Raw genomic sequence first — 16,657 nt, forward strand, 5'->3', positions numbered from 1 at the left:
ACCTGAAGCTTCCTGAACCTTGTGGTTCCCCTTGGTCTACGCCCCCCCCCCCCCCCCCCACGTTACTACAATCTGCAGACAATGAATGTATACACCTCACAGTCCTGCCACAATCACACACTCAGAGACCCGCACTCATATACTGTAATCATCAGATCTGACACGTTACCTACAAAACTGGATTTATTGTCACCCTGTATTTCCTGAACATCTGCTGTTTCTAAGGTAACTCCGTTCCTGCAAATAATTTCTTACCGGGAGCTGCATTCTCGGCCCTTCATTATTAGTGACAGCACTGACTGTATTAGGAGAGGTATTATTTTGGCTGAGACTGGCCCTTCCTTGCAGGATTCCCCCCCAGCCTCTGTGCACTCAGATACTTTTAGCAAGAAGAAAGTTAGTGAGAGGGAGACGGGGAGCTGGGAACTTACTTGTCTCTGGGGGACAGAGGTCCTCTCCCTGGCCAGGACTCAGTCCATGCTCTAGACGTAGGCTGCGGGTTCCCCTGTCTGTCTGTCCGCCCTCCTCCTGGTTCTCTCTCACAATTTCCTGAATGTCATCATCAATGACACAAAAAACTGCAGCAGAACTTTTTGCATGGTCCCTCTTAAGGTGGACTGGGGGTGTTACTGAGGCTGGGCGCCCTGACAGAGGACCCTGGGGCTGGAAAGTCAAAATATCTCTGTGCTCCCTGCAGGAAAACAAATTAATACATTAGAAAAATTGATTTGGTTTTTTTCAGACATCTTAAAAAGAAACGTGATTGTCTATTCCCTGAGTACACGGCAATAAATCCGCATGTACCATTCTTCATCAGCCACAGACAATGGTGGTGAGCTGGTACATATATACAGTATGAAAGCTTATCTGTTACCATGTTACTCTGATAATCCTCCTCTATGGCAATTAACTAATTATTACACTTGCAGAATGTCAACACAGTCTCCTCAAGCGTTAATGTTCCCTCCTTGTAGTGAGCTACACACTGTGCAGAGCACTTACCCTCCTTGTAGTGAGCTACACACTGTGCAGAGCACTTACCCTCCTTGTACTGCGCTACACACTGTGCAGAGCACTTACCCTCCTTGTACTGCATTACACACTGCGCACTTACCCTCCTTGTACTGCGCTACACACTGTGCAGAGCACTTACCCTCTGTGTACTGCGCTACACACTGTGCAGAGCACTTACCCTCCGTGTACTGCATTACACACTGTGCAGAGCACTTACCCTCCGTGTACTGCGTTACACACTGTGCAGAGCACTTACCCTCCTTGTACTGCGCTACACACTGTGCAGAGCACTTACCCTCTGTGTACTGCGCTACACACTGTGCAGAGCACTTACCCTCCGTGTACTGCGTTACACACTGTGCAGAGCACTTACCCTCCTTGTACTGCGTTACACACTGTGCAGAGCACTTACCCTCCTTGTACTGCGCTACACACTGTGCAGAGCACTTACCCTCCTTGTACTGCGCTACACACTGTGCAGAACACTTACCCTCCGTGTACTGCGTTACACACTGTGCAGAGCACTTACCCTCCTTGTACTGCATTACACACTGTGCGGAGCACTTACCCTCCGTGTACTGCATTACACACTGTGCGGAGCACTTACCCTCCGTGTACTGCATTACACACTGTGCGGAGCACTTACCCTCCGTGTACTGCATTACACACTGTGCGGAGCACTTACCCTCCGTGTACTGCATTACACACTGCGCACTTACCCTCCTTGTACTGCGCTACACACTGCGCAGAGCACTTACCCTCCTTGTACTGCGCTACACACTGCACAGAGCACTTACACTCCTTGTACTGCGCTACACACTGCGCAGAGCACTTACCCTCCTTGTACTGCGCTACACACTGTGCAGAGCACTTACCCTCCGTGTACTGCGCTACACACTGTGCAGAGCACTTACCCTCCTTGTACTGCGCTACACACTGTGCAGAGCACTTACCCTCCGTGTACTGCATTACACACTGTGCAGAGCACTTACCCTCCGGGTACTGTGCTACACACTGTGCAGAGCACTTACCCTCCGTGTACTGCGCTACACACTGTGCGGAGCACTTACCCTCCATGTACTGCATTACACATGTTGCAGAGCACTTACCCTCCTTGTACTGCGTTACACACTGTGCAGAGCACTTACCCTCCGTGTACTGCGCTACACACTGTGCACGAGCACTTACCCTCCTTGTACTGCGCTACACACTGTGCAGAGCACTTACCCTCCTTGTACTGCATTACACACTGTGCAGAGCACTTACCCTCCTTGTACTGCGCTACACACTGTGCAGAGCACTTACCCTCCGTGTACTGCGCTACACACTGTGCAGAGCACTTACCCTCCGTGTACTGCGCTACACACTGTGCAGAGCACTTACCCTCCGTGTACTGCATTACACACTGTGCAGAACACTTACCCTCCTTGTACTGTGCTGCACACTGTGCAGAGCACTTACCCTCTGTGTACTGCGTTACACACTGTGCAGAGCACTTACCCTCCTTGTACTGCGCTACACACTGTGCAGAGCACTTACTCTCCGTGTACTGCGTTACACACTGTGCAGAGCACTTACCCTCCTTGTACTGTGCTGCACACTGTGCAGAGCTCTATGCTGGGCAGCTGGCTCTCCCCATAGGGAATTCACTGGATTGTGGCAGCTGAATAAAGTGAATTTGTCTCCTCCTTAACTAGAGAGCAGCAGTGACAACATCTGTATTCTCACACAGAGAACAAGCACTGGCTGTGCCCCAGACAATCCCGGCCTTTGTACATACAACAACTTCTCTGAATGATGGGAAAGCTGGAGATCGGGAGCATGAGGGGTTAAACAGGGCGGCACTGGCGGTAGTGCCCAGATGTTTAAAGGCAAAGAACCCTTCACTACTTCCTGAGAGCACTGCGCTGCAGCAGGACAGGGTTTCTCGTTGCTCGATACAAGATAAAGGAGTCTATGTACTAAGCAGTGTTAGGAGACAGACTGAAAAGTGATAAGAAAGTGATAAGGTACCAGCCAATCAGTTCCCAACTGTCATCTCACAGGCTGTGTTTGAAAAATGACAGTTGGGAGCCGATTGGCTGGTGGTTTATCACCTTTCACTCTGTCTCCTAACACTGCTTAGTAACTAGACCCCATAGTCTTGTTACCGAATCATCCCAGAGATATCTGATTTATTAGCACCTATTCTATGCAGGTTTCCCATTGTCACCAGTTATACCGCTTACATACATAAATGTTAGCATGACACAAACTAACGCAATATAACACACTTTACGTAAATATAATAGGGTAACGCATTTCTCCAGATTGGTAACTAAGTCCATGTGCCAAAAAGCTGGCAATCTACACACTGGCGTCATAAGGGGCATCTAGCTCTGATCAATGATCACACATGGGAAATTCTCCTGACAGCCAATGGGCAGGATCAGAGGTGGGCGTAAAGCAGCCATGACGGCGTCTATCAGCGGGTGCCCGTCTGCAACATTCTGCAAATACAGCTACAAAGCCCCTCCCTCTGTGCACCCATCCGTACAAATGCGCAATTACTGAGACGCCCACTATGAGCATCTGTAGACGCTCTTATACCGCCTGGTGCGTATTTAGTCGCCACCATCGGTCGCACCATCTAGCGTGCACTAGCCCTATGGCAGGTGCAGATTTGCCGTCTGAGTGAATGATTCAGCGTCTGTGTACGTAACCACTTCAGCGACACCCCCATAACACGGACCAACTCCGAGTGGGATTTGGTCATTATCTCAGCAAAGGGGAATCCCGACACCTGTCAGAGTCCCAGAGCCGGCATCCGAACCACCGGCATCCCGCAGGTAAGTCTGTGGGGAGACACGCTGACCGCACACAGCCAATTAGCGAGCTGCTCCGACGGAGATGCCCGCTGATTGGCTGGCGGCTCCTTCAATGACGGGGCCCACGTGTGCCCTGGTCATTTGCGCGGAGTAAAGCTATGTGGAAACACATAGCTTTGCTCAGTCCGCTTGGATTCAGGTACTCGGTTTTATTATTTTAACCCTTTGGATGCCTACATGGAGAAGAGGACGTGATCTACGCATAGGAGAGGAGAGTATGGATTTATTTTATAGGTACCCCTATGGATTACTTTGGATACTAGGTGAGTATGTGTGAGTGTGATAGTGAGTGTGAGTGTGCATGTATGTTATAATAAAATTTTACTGTCACGGGTATGTTGTGTTTATTACGTATTGCTTTGGTTGTGGATCTACAAGTGCCAGCGGGCCCGTAATGTCCCGCATGCTGGTATTTGTGGTTCTCCAAATACCAGCATTCTGGTGAGGCTTGCTGGTACCTGTTGTTCCACAACTAAAGACAATATTTAACCATTTCTTTTACACTACACACTAACACTATCAACCTGGCTCCCACCCCCCTAGGGTGCTGGGGATAGCCTCGGGCTATCAGCCTAGGCTAGGGGTGCCCTGAGAAGGGGACCCCTTTATTGGAGGGGTCCCCAACTCCCCAGGGATCGAGTTGGGGACCCCTCCAATAAAGGGGTCCCCTTCTCCAGGCTGACTAATGGTCAAGGCTGATACTGCGGCTGGGGGGCCTGGTGAAAGGGCACCCCTGGCTGTGGCATCAGTCCCCCGTTAGAAAAGGGTCCAGGGCTGTTTTTTTTAAATATAGGGGTGACCTCACGCCAATTTTTTTCTCCGTATATTTAAAACCAGCTCTGACCCTGCTGCCTGTTGCTGGTTCTTACATTACAGTGGAACCCTACACATTTTTTTCCCTGTAAATTTAAGAACCAGGACAGGCTGGCAAGCCCAGGGCTGGTTAGTCTTTTGGGGGGGACCTCACGTAATTTTTTTTTTATTAAATTAACCCTATTTTAACCATTTACAGAAAGAAACATACACAAATTTGTGTATGTTTCTGACCATCTCGCAGCTCAGGGGGTTGAGAGTTTGAAAAGTGATTTTGGCAGAGAGTTTGCTCCCATCTCACCCGAGCTGGTCATCCCGATTCTTGGTAAATTTGAGACATGTATTTTTTAGGTGAGTTTTACGAGTGAGATGAGAGAAATCGACTTTGCCTTTAGTAAATTTGCAAGCAGGAAAAAAATGAATAAATCACCCGAGATGGTCATCTCAACCTATCTCGATTCTTAGTAAATTTACCCCTCAGTGTCTGTTCTTATTATGTATGGTAGTGCACAGTGCCACTTCCCGTGTTCTGTGTGCTGGATGCCATACTCAGGATGTTCTAATTGTGTATATGCACAGTACCACTTCCCATTTATATGTGCTGGATATATGCTCAATATCTGTTCTTATTATGTATGGCAGTGTGCACAGTGCCACTTCCAGTGTTCTGGATGCCATACTCAGTATCTGTTATTATTCAATAAGTGTGGAAAAATGCACAGTGCCACTTCCCTTGTTCTGGTTGTTATGCTCATTATCTGTTCTTAACATGTATCGTAAAATGCACAGTGCCACAGGAGATATCTCTGATATATCGCCATGCCCAGTAGTAAGACGGATTACAGTATAGCGTATCAGCACACACAGGAGATATCTCTGATATATTACCATGCCCAGTAGTAAGACGGCTTACAGTATAGTGTATCAGCACACACAGGAGATATCTCTGATATATCGCCATGCCCGGTAGTAAGACGGATTACAGTATAGCATATCAGCATACACAGGAGATATCACTGATATATTACCATGCCCAGTAGTAAGACGGATTACAGTATAGCGTATCAGCACACACAGGAGATATCTCTGATATATCGCCATGCCCAGTAGTAAGACGGCTTACAGTATAGCGTATCAGCACACAGGAGATATCTCTGATATATTACCATGCCCAGTAGTAAGACGGATTACAGTATAACGTATCAGCACACAGGAGATATCTCTGATATATCGCCATGCCCAGTAGTAAGACGGCTTACAGTATAGCGTATCAGCGCACACAGGAGATATCTCTGATATATTGCCATGCCCAGTAGTAAGACGGATTACAGTATAGCGTATCAGCGCACACAGGAGATATCTCTGATATATTGCCATGCCCAGTAGTAAGACGGATTACAGTATAGTGTATCAGCGCACACAGGAGATATCTCTGATATATTGCCATGCCCAGTAGTAAGACGGATTACAGTATAGCGTATCAGCGTACACAGGAGATATCTCTGATATATTACCATGCCCAGTAGTAAGACGGATTACAGTATAGCGTATCAGCACATAGGAGATATCTCTGATATATTGCCATGCCCAGTAGTAAGACGGATTACAGTATAGCGTATCAGCACACTCAGGAGATATCTCTGATATATTGCCATGCCCAGTAGTAAGACGGATTACAGTATAGCGTATCAGCACACAGGAGATATCTCTGATATATTACCATGACCAGTAGTAAGACGGCTTACAGTATAGCGTATCAGCACACACAGGAGATATCTCTGATATATTACCATGCCCAGTAGTAAAACGGATTACAGTATAGAGTATCAGCACACACAGGAGATATCTCTGATATATTACCATGCCCAGTAGTAAGACGGATTACAGTATAGAGTATCAGCACACACAGGAGATATCTCTGATATATTGCCATGCCCAGTAGTAAGACGGATTACAGTATAGCGTATCAGCACACACAGGAGATATCTCTGATATATTGCCATGCCCAGTAGTAAGACGGATTACAGTATAGCGTATCAGCACACACAGGAGATATCTCTGATATATTACCATGCCCAGTAGTAAGACGGATTACAGTATAGCGTATCAGCACACACAGGAGATATCTCTGATATATCGCCATGCCCGGTAGAAAGACGGCTTACAGTATAGCGTATCAGCACACACAGGAGATATCTCTGATATATTACGATGCCCAGTAGTAAGACGGCTTACAGTATAGCGTATCAGCGCACACAGGAGATATCTCTGATATATCGCCATGCCCAGTAGTAAGACGGATTACAGTATAGCGTATCAGCACACACAGGAGATATCTCTGATATATTGCCATGCCCAGTAGTAATACATCTTACAGTATAGCGTATCAGCGCACACAGGAGATATCTCTGATATATCGCAATGCCCAGTAGTAAGACGCCTTACAGTATAGCGTATCAGCACACACAGGAGATATCTCTGATATATCGCCATGCCCAGTAGTAAGACAGCTTACAGTATAGTGTATCAGCACACACAGGAGATATCTCTGATATATTGCCATGCCCGGTAGTAAGACGGCTTACAGTATAGCGTATCAGCGCACACAGGAGATATCTCTGATATATCGCCATGCCCAGTAGTAAGACGCCTTACAGTATAGCGTATCAGCGCACACAGGAGATATCTCTGATATATCGCCATGCCCAGTAGTAAGACAGCTTACAGTATAGTGTATCAGCGCACACAGGAGATATGTCTGATATATTACCATGCCCAGTAGTAAGACGGCTTACAGTATAGCGTATCAGCGCACACAGGAGATATGTCTGATATATTACCATGCCCAGTAGTAAGACGGCTTACAGTATAGCGTATCAGCACACAGGAGATATCTCTGATATATCGCTATACCCAGTAGTAAGATGGCTTACAGTATAATGTATCAGCACACACAGGAGATATCTCTGATATATTACCATGCCCAGTAGTAAGACGGATTACAGTATAGCGTATCAGCACACATAGGAGATATCTCTGATATATTGCCATGCCCAGTAGTAAGATGGTTTACAGTATAGCGTATCAGCACACACAGGAGATATCTCTGATATATCGCCATGCCGAGTAGTAAGACAGCTTACAGTATAGCGTATCAGCACACACAGGAGATATCTCTGATATATTGCCATGCCCAGTAGTAAGACGGATTACAGTATAGCGTATCAGTGCACACAGGAGATATCTCTGATATATTACCATGCCAAGTAGTAAGACGGCTTACAGTATAGTGTATCAGCACAGACAGGAGATATCTCTGATATATTACCATGCCCAGTAGTAAGACGGATTACAGTATAGCGTATCAGCACACACAGGAGATATCTCTGATATATCGCCATGCCCAGTAGTAAGACGGATTACAGTATAGCGTATCAGTGCACACAGGAGATATCTCTGATATATTACCATGCCAAGTAGTAAGACGGCTTACAGTATAGTGTATCAGCACAGACAGGAGATATCTCTGATATATTACCATGCCCAGTAGTAAGACGGCTTACAGTATAGCGTATCAGCACACACAGGAGATATCTCTGATATATCGCTATACCCAGTAGTAAGACGGATTACAGTATAGCGTATCAGCACACACAGGAGATATCTCTGATATATCGCCATGCCCAATAGTAAGACGGATTACAGTATAGCGTATCAGCACATACAGGAGATATCTCTGATATATCGCCATGCCCAGTAGTAAGATGGCTTACAGTATAGCGTATCAGCACACACAGGAGATATCTCTGATATATCGCCATGCCCAGTAGTAAGACGGCTTACAGTATAGCGTATCAGCACACACAGGAGATATATCTGATATATTACCATGCCCAGTAGTAAGACGGATTACAGTATAGTGTATCAGCGCACACAGGAGATATCTCTGATATATTACCATGCCCAGTAGTAAGACGGCTTATAGTATAGCGTATCAGCACACACAGGAGATATCTCTGATATATTGCCATGCCCAGTAGTAAGACGGCTTACAGTATAGCGTATCAGCGTACACAGGAGATATCTCTGATATATCGCCATGCCCAGTAGTAAGACGGCTTACACTATAGCGTATCAGCACACACAGGAGATATCTCTGATATATCGCCATGCCCAGTAGTAAGACGGATTACAGTATAGAGTATCAGCACACACAGGAGATATCTCTGATATATTGCCATGCCCAGTAGTAAGACGGATTACAGTATAGCGTATCAGCACACACAGGAGATATCTCTGATATATTGCCATGCCCAGTAGTAAGACGGATTACAGTATAGCGTATCAGCACACACAGGAGATATCTCTGATATATCGCCATGCCCAGTAGTAAGACGGATTACAGTATAGCGTATCAGCACACAGGAGATATCTCTGATATATTGCCATGCCCAATAGTAAGACGGATTACAGTATAGCGTTTAAGCACACACAGGAGATATCTCTGATATATTACCATGCCCAGTAGTAAGACAGCTTACAGTATAATGTATCAGCACACACAGGAGATATCTCTGATATATTACCATGCCCAGTAGTAAGACGGATTACAGTATAGCGTATCAGCACACACAGGAGATATCTCTGATATATTGCCATGCCCAGTAGTAAGATGGCTTACAGTATAGCGTATCAGCAGTAGCACACACAGGAGATATCTCTGATATATTACCATGCCCAGTAGTAAGACGGCTTACAGTATAGTGTATCAGCACAGACAGGAGATATCTCTGATATATCACCATGCCCAGTAGTAAGACGGATTACAGTATACTATATCAGCGCACACAGGACATATCTCTGATATATTACCATGACCAGTAGTAAGACGGCTTACAGTATAGCGTATCAGCACACACAGGAGATATCTCTGATATATTGCCATGCCCAGTAGTAAGACGGATTACAGTATAGCGTATCAGTGCACACAGGAGATATCTCTGATATATTACCATGCCCAGTAGTAAGACGGCTTACAGTATAGTGTATCAGCACAGACAGGAGATATCTCTGATATATTACCATTCCCAGTAGTAAGACGGCTTACAGTATAGTGTATCAGCACACACAGGAGATATCTCTGATATATCGCCATGCCCAATAGTAAGACGGATTACAGTATAGCGTATCAGCGCACACAGGAGATATCTCTGATAGATTACCATGCCCAGTAGTAAGACGGCTTATAGTATAGCGTATCAGCGCACACAGGAGATATCTCTGATAGATTACCATGCCCAGTAGTAAGACGGCTTATAGTATAGCGTATCAGCACACACAGGAGATATCTCTGATATATTACCATGCCCAGTAGTAAGACGGATTACAGTATAGCGTATCAGCACACACAGGAGATATCTCTGATATATTGCCATGCCCAGTAGTAAGACGGATTACAGTATAGCGTATCAGCATACATAGGAGATATCTCTGATATATTACCATGCCCAGTAGTAAGACGGATTACAGTATAGCGTATCAGCGTACACAGGAGATATCTCTGATATATCGCCATGCCCAATAGTAAGACGGCTTATAGTATAGCGTATCAGCACACACAGGAGATATCTCTGATATATTACCATGCCCAGTAGTAAGACGGATTACAGTATAGCGTATCAGCACACACAGGAGATATCTCTGATATATTGCCATGCCCAGTAGTAAGACGGATTACAGTATAGCGTATCAGCACACACAGGAGATATCTCTGATATATTGCCATGCCCAGTAGTAAGACGGCTTACAGTATAGCGTATCAGCACACAGGAGATATCTCTGATATATCGCCATGCCCAGTAGTAAGACGGATTACAGTATAGCGTATCAGCACACACAGGAGATATCTCTGATATATTGCCATGCCCAGTAGTAAGATGGATTACAGTATAGCGTATCAGTGCACACAGGAGATATCTCTGATATATTGCCATGCCCAGTAGTAAGACGGATTACAGTATAGCGTATCAGCACACAGGAGATATATCTGATATATTGCCATGCCCAGTAGTAAGACGGCTTACAGTATAGCGTATCAGCATACATAGGAGATATCTCTGATATATCGCCATGCCCAGTAGTAAGACGGCTTACAGTATAGCGTATCAGCGTACACAGGAGATATCTCTGATATATCGCCATGCCCAGTAGTAAGACGGCTTACAGTATAGCGTATCAGCACACACAGGAGATATCTCTGATATATTACCATGCCCAGTAGTAAGACGGCTTACAGTATAGCGTATCAGCACACACAGGAGATATCTCTGATATATTGCCATGCCCAGTAGTAAGACGGATTACAGTATAGCGTATCAGCACACACAGGAGATATCTCTGATATATTACCATGCCCAGTAGTAAGACGGATTACAGTATAGCGTATCAGCACACACAGGAGATATCTCTGATATATCGCCATGCCCAGTAGTAAGACGGCTTATAGTATAGTGTATCAGCGCACACAGGAGATATCTCTGATATATTACCATGCCCAGTAGTAAGACGGATTACAGTATAGCGTATCAGCACACACAGGAGATATCTCTGATATATTGCCATGCCCAGTAGTAAGACGGATTACAGTATAGCGTATCAGCACACAGGAGATATATCTGATATATTACCATGCCCAGTAGTAAGACGGCTTACAGTATAGTGTATCAGCACACAGGAGATATCTCTGATATATTGCCATGCCCAGTAGTAAGACGGCTTACAGTATAATGTATCAGCACACACAGGAGATATCTCTGATACATCGCCATGCCCAGTAGTAAGACGGCTTACAGTATAGCGTATCAGTGCACACAGGAGATATCTCTGATATATCGCCATGCCCAGTAGTAAGACGGATTACAGTATAGCGTATCAGTGCACACAGGAGATATCTCTGATATATCGCCATGCCCAGTAGTAGGACGGATTACAGTATAGCGTATCAGCACACAGGAGATATCTCTGATATATCGTCATGCCCAGTAGTAAGACGGCTTACAGTATAGCGTATCAGCGCACACAGGAGATATCTCTGATATATCGTCATGCCCAGTAGTAAGACGGCTTACAGTATAGCGTATCAGCACACACAGGAGATATCTCTGATATATTACCATGCCCAGTAGTAAGATGGCTTACAGTATAGCGTATCAGCACACACAGGAGATATCTCTGATATATCGTCATGCCCAGTAGTAAGATGGCTTACAGTATAGCGTATCAGCACACACAGGAGATATCTCTGATATATCGTCATGCCCAGTAGTAAGACGGCTTACAGTATAGCGTATCAGCACACACAGGAGATATCTCTGATATATCGTCATGCCCAGTAGTAAGATGGATTACAGTATAGCGTATCAGCGCACACAGGAGATATCTCTGATATATTACCATGCCCAGTAGTAAGACGGCTTACAGTATAGCGTATCAGCACACACAGGAGATATCTCTGATATATTACCATGCCCAGTAGTAAGATGGCTTACAGTATAGCGTATCAGCACACACAGGAGATATCTCTGATATATTACGATGCCCAGTAGTAAGACGGCTTACAGTATCGCGTATCAGCGCACACAGGAGATATATCTGATATATTGCCATGCCCAGTAGTAAGACGGATTACAGTATAGCGTATCAGCACACAGGAGATATATCTGATATATTACCATGCCCAGTAGTAAGACGGCTTACAGTATAGCGTATCAGCGTACACAGGAGATATCTCTGATATATTACCATGCCCAGTAGTAAGACGGCTTACAGTATAGCGTATCAGCACACACAGGAGATATCTCTGATATATTACCATGCCCAGTAGTAAGACGGCTTACAGTATAGCGTATCAGCACACACAGGAGATATCTCTGATATATTACCATGCCCAGTAGTAAGACGGCTTATAGTATAGCGTATCAGCGCACACAGGAGATATCTCTGATATATTGCCATGCCCAGTAGTAAGACGGATTACAGTATAGCGTATCAGCGCACACAGGAGATATCTCTGATATATTGCCATGCCCAGTAGTAAGACGGCTTACAGTATAGCGTATCAGCACACAGGAGATATCTCTGATATATCGCCATGCCCAGTAGTAAGACGGCTTACAGTATAATATATCAGCACACACAGGAGATATCTCTGATATATCGCCATGCCCAGTAGTAAGACGGCTTACAGTATAATATATCAGCACACACAGGAGATATCTGTGATATATCGCCATGCCCAGTAGTAAGACGGCTTACAGTATAGCGTATCAGCACACACAGGAGATATCTGTGATATATTGCCATGCACAGTAGTAAGACGGATTACAGTATCGCGTATCAGCGCACACAGGAGATATCTCTGATATATTACCATGCCCAGTAGTAAGACGGCTTACAGTATAGCGTATCAGCACACACAGGAGATATCTCTGATATATTACCATGCCCAGTAGTAAGACGGATTACAGTATAGCGTATCAGCCTACACAGGAGATATCACTGATATATCGCCATGCCCAGTAGTAAGACGTCTTACAGTATAGCGTATCAGTGCACACAGGAGATATCTCTGATATATTACCATGCCCAGTAGTAAGACGGATTACAGTATAGCGTATCAGCGCACACAGGAGATATATCTGATATATCGCCATGCCCAGTAGTAAGATGGATTACAGTATAGCGTATCAGCACACAGGAGATATCTCTGATATATTACCATGCCCAGTAGTAAGACGGCTTACAGTATAGCGTATCAGCACACACAGGAGATATCTCTGATATATTACCATGCCCAGTAGTAAGACGGCTTACAGTATAGCGTATCAGCATACATAGGAGATATCTCTGATATATCGCCATGCCCAGTAGTAAGATGGATTACAGTATAGCGTATCAGCACACACAGGAGATATCTCTGATATATCGCCATGCCCAGTAGTAAGATGGATTACAGTATAGTGTATCAGCGCACACAGGAGATATGTCTGATATATTACCATGCCCAGTAGTAAGACGGATTACAGTATAGCGTATCAGCACACACAGGAGATATCTCTGATATATTGCCATGCCCAGTAGTAAGACGGCTTACAGTATAGCGTATCAGCGCACACAGGAGATATCTCTGATAGATTACCATGCCCAGTAGTAAGACGGCTTATAGTATAGCGTATCAGCACACACAGGAGATATCTCTGATATATTACCATGCCCAGTAGTAAGACGGATTACAGTATAGCGTATCAGCACACACAGGAGATATCTCTGATATATTGCCATGCCCAGTAGTAAGACGGATTACAGTATAGCGTATCAGCATACATAGGAGATATCTCTGATATATTACCATGCCCAGTAGTAAGACGGATTACAGTATAGCGTATCAGCATACATAGGAGATATCTCTGATATATTACCATGCCCAGTAGTAAGACGGATTACAGTATAGCGTATCAGCACACACAGGAGATATCTCTGATATATCGCCATGCCCAGTAGTAAGACGGCTTACAGTATAGCGTATCAGCGTACACAGGAGATATCTCTGATATATCGCCATGCCCAGTAGTAAGACGGCTTACAGTATAGCGTATCAGCGTACACAGGAGATATCTCTGATATATCGCCATGCCCAGTAGTAAGACGGCTTACAGTATAGCGTATCAGCGTACACAGGAGATATCTCTGATATATCGCCATGCCCAGTAGTAAGACGGCTTACATTATAGCGTATCAGCACACACAGGAGATATCTCTGATATATTACCATGCCCAGTAGTAAGACGGCTTACAGTATAGCGTATCAGCACACACAGGAGATATCTCTGATATATTGCCATGCCCAGTAGTAAGACGGATTACAGTATAGAGTATCAGCGCACACAGGAGATATCTCTGATATATTGCCATGCCCAGTAGTAAGACGGCTTACAGTATAGCGTATCAGCACACACAGGAGATATCTCTGATATATTACCATGCCCAGTAGTAAGACGGATTACAGTATAGCGTATCAGCACACACAGGAGATATCTCTGATATATCGCCATGCCCAGTAGTAAGACGGCTTACAGTATAGTGTATCAGCGCACACAGGAGATATCTCTGATATATTACCATGCCCAGTAGTAAGACGGATTACAGTATAGCGTATCAGCACACAGGAGATATATCTGATATATTACCATGCCCAGTAGTAAGACGGCTTACAGTATAGTGTATCAGCACACACAGGAGATATCTCTGATATATTGCCATGCCCAGTAGTAAGATGGATTACAGTATAGCGTATCAGCACACAGGAGATATCTCTGATATATTGCCATGCCCAGTAGTAAGACGGCTTACAGTATAGCGTATCAGCGCACACAGGATATATCTCTGATATATTGCCATGCCCAGTAGTAAGACGGCTTACAGTATAGCGTATCAGCACACACAGGAGATATCTCTGATATATTGCCATGCCCAGTAGTAAGACGGCTTACAGTATAGCGTATCAGTGCACACAGGAGATATCTCTGATATATCGCCATGCCCAGTAGTAAGACGGATTACAGTATAGCGTATCAGCACACAGGAGATATATCTGATATATTACCATGCCCAGTAGTAAGACGGCTTACAGTATAGCGTATCAGCGTACACAGGAGATATCTCTGATATATTACCATGCCCAGTAGTAAGACGGCTTACAGTATAGCGTATCAGCACACACAGGAGATATCTCTGATATATTACCATGCCCAGTAGTAAGACGGCTTACAGTATAGCGTATCAGCACACACAGGAGATATCTCTGATATATTACCATGCCCAGTAGTAAGACGGCTTATAGTATAGCGTATCAGCGCACACAGGAGATATCTCTATATTGCCATGCCCAGTAGTAAGACGGATTACAGTATAGCGTATCAACACACACAGGAGATATCTCTGATATATTGCCATGCCCAGTAGTAAGACGGATTACAGTATAGTGTATCAGCGCACACAGGAGATATCTCTGATATATTACCATGCCCAGTAGTAAGACGGCTTACAGTATAGCGTATCAGCACACAGGAGATATCTCTGATATATCGCCATGCCCAGTAGTAAGACGGCTTACAGTATAGCGTATCAGTGAACACAGGAGATATCTCTGATATATTGCCATGCCCAGTAGTAAGACGGATTACAGTATAGCGTATCAGCGCACACAGGAGATATATCTGATATATCGCCATGCCCAGTAGTAAGATGGATTACAGTATAGCGTATCAGCACACAGGAGATATCTCTGATATATTACCATGCCCAGTAGTAAGACGGCTTACAGTATAGCGTATCAGCATACATAGGAGATATCTCTGATATATCGCCATGCCCAGTAGTAAGATGGATTACAGTATAGCGTATCAGCACACACAGGAGATATCTCTGATATATCGCCATGCCCAGTAGTAAGATGGATTACAGTATAGCGTATCAGCACACACAGGAGATATCTCTGATATATCGCCATGCCCAGTAGTAAGATGGATTACAGTATAGCGTATCAGCACACAGGAGATATCTCTGATATATTACCATGCCCAGTAGTAAGACGGCTTACAGTATAGCGTATCAGCACACACAGGAGATATCTCTGATATATTGCCATGCCCAATAGTAAGATGGATTACAGTATAGTGTATCAGCGCACACAGGAGATATCTCTGATATATTGCCATGCCCAGTAGTAAGACGGCTTACAGCATAGCGTATCAGCACACACAGGAGATATCTCTGATATATTACCATGCCCAGTAGTAAGACGGCTTACAGTATAGCGTATCAGCACACACAGGAGATATATCTGATATATTGCCATGCCCAGTAGTAAGACGGATTACAGTATAGTGTAGGGGTGAGCGGGTTCG

At 44.8% G+C, this 16,657-nt stretch overlaps 1 protein-coding gene across 1 annotated transcript in view; it reads right to left on the reverse strand.

The window, feature by feature from the left end:
* Positions 1–16,657, reverse strand: part of ITPRIP (inositol 1,4,5-trisphosphate receptor interacting protein) — a 102,954-nt gene that overhangs the window by 22,127 nt on the left and 64,170 nt on the right. The window contains exon 2 of the mRNA XM_088479394.1: positions 432–691. The gene's annotated coding sequence lies outside the window, so the exon portion shown is untranslated. The remainder of the gene's footprint in view (positions 1–431; positions 692–16,657) is intronic.

Source organism: Taudactylus pleione, unplaced genomic scaffold (genome assembly GCF_031769625.1).
Source record: "Taudactylus pleione unplaced genomic scaffold, aTauple2 ptg000231l, whole genome shotgun sequence".
Classification (NCBI taxonomy): domain Eukaryota; kingdom Metazoa; phylum Chordata; class Amphibia; order Anura; family Myobatrachidae; genus Taudactylus; species Taudactylus pleione.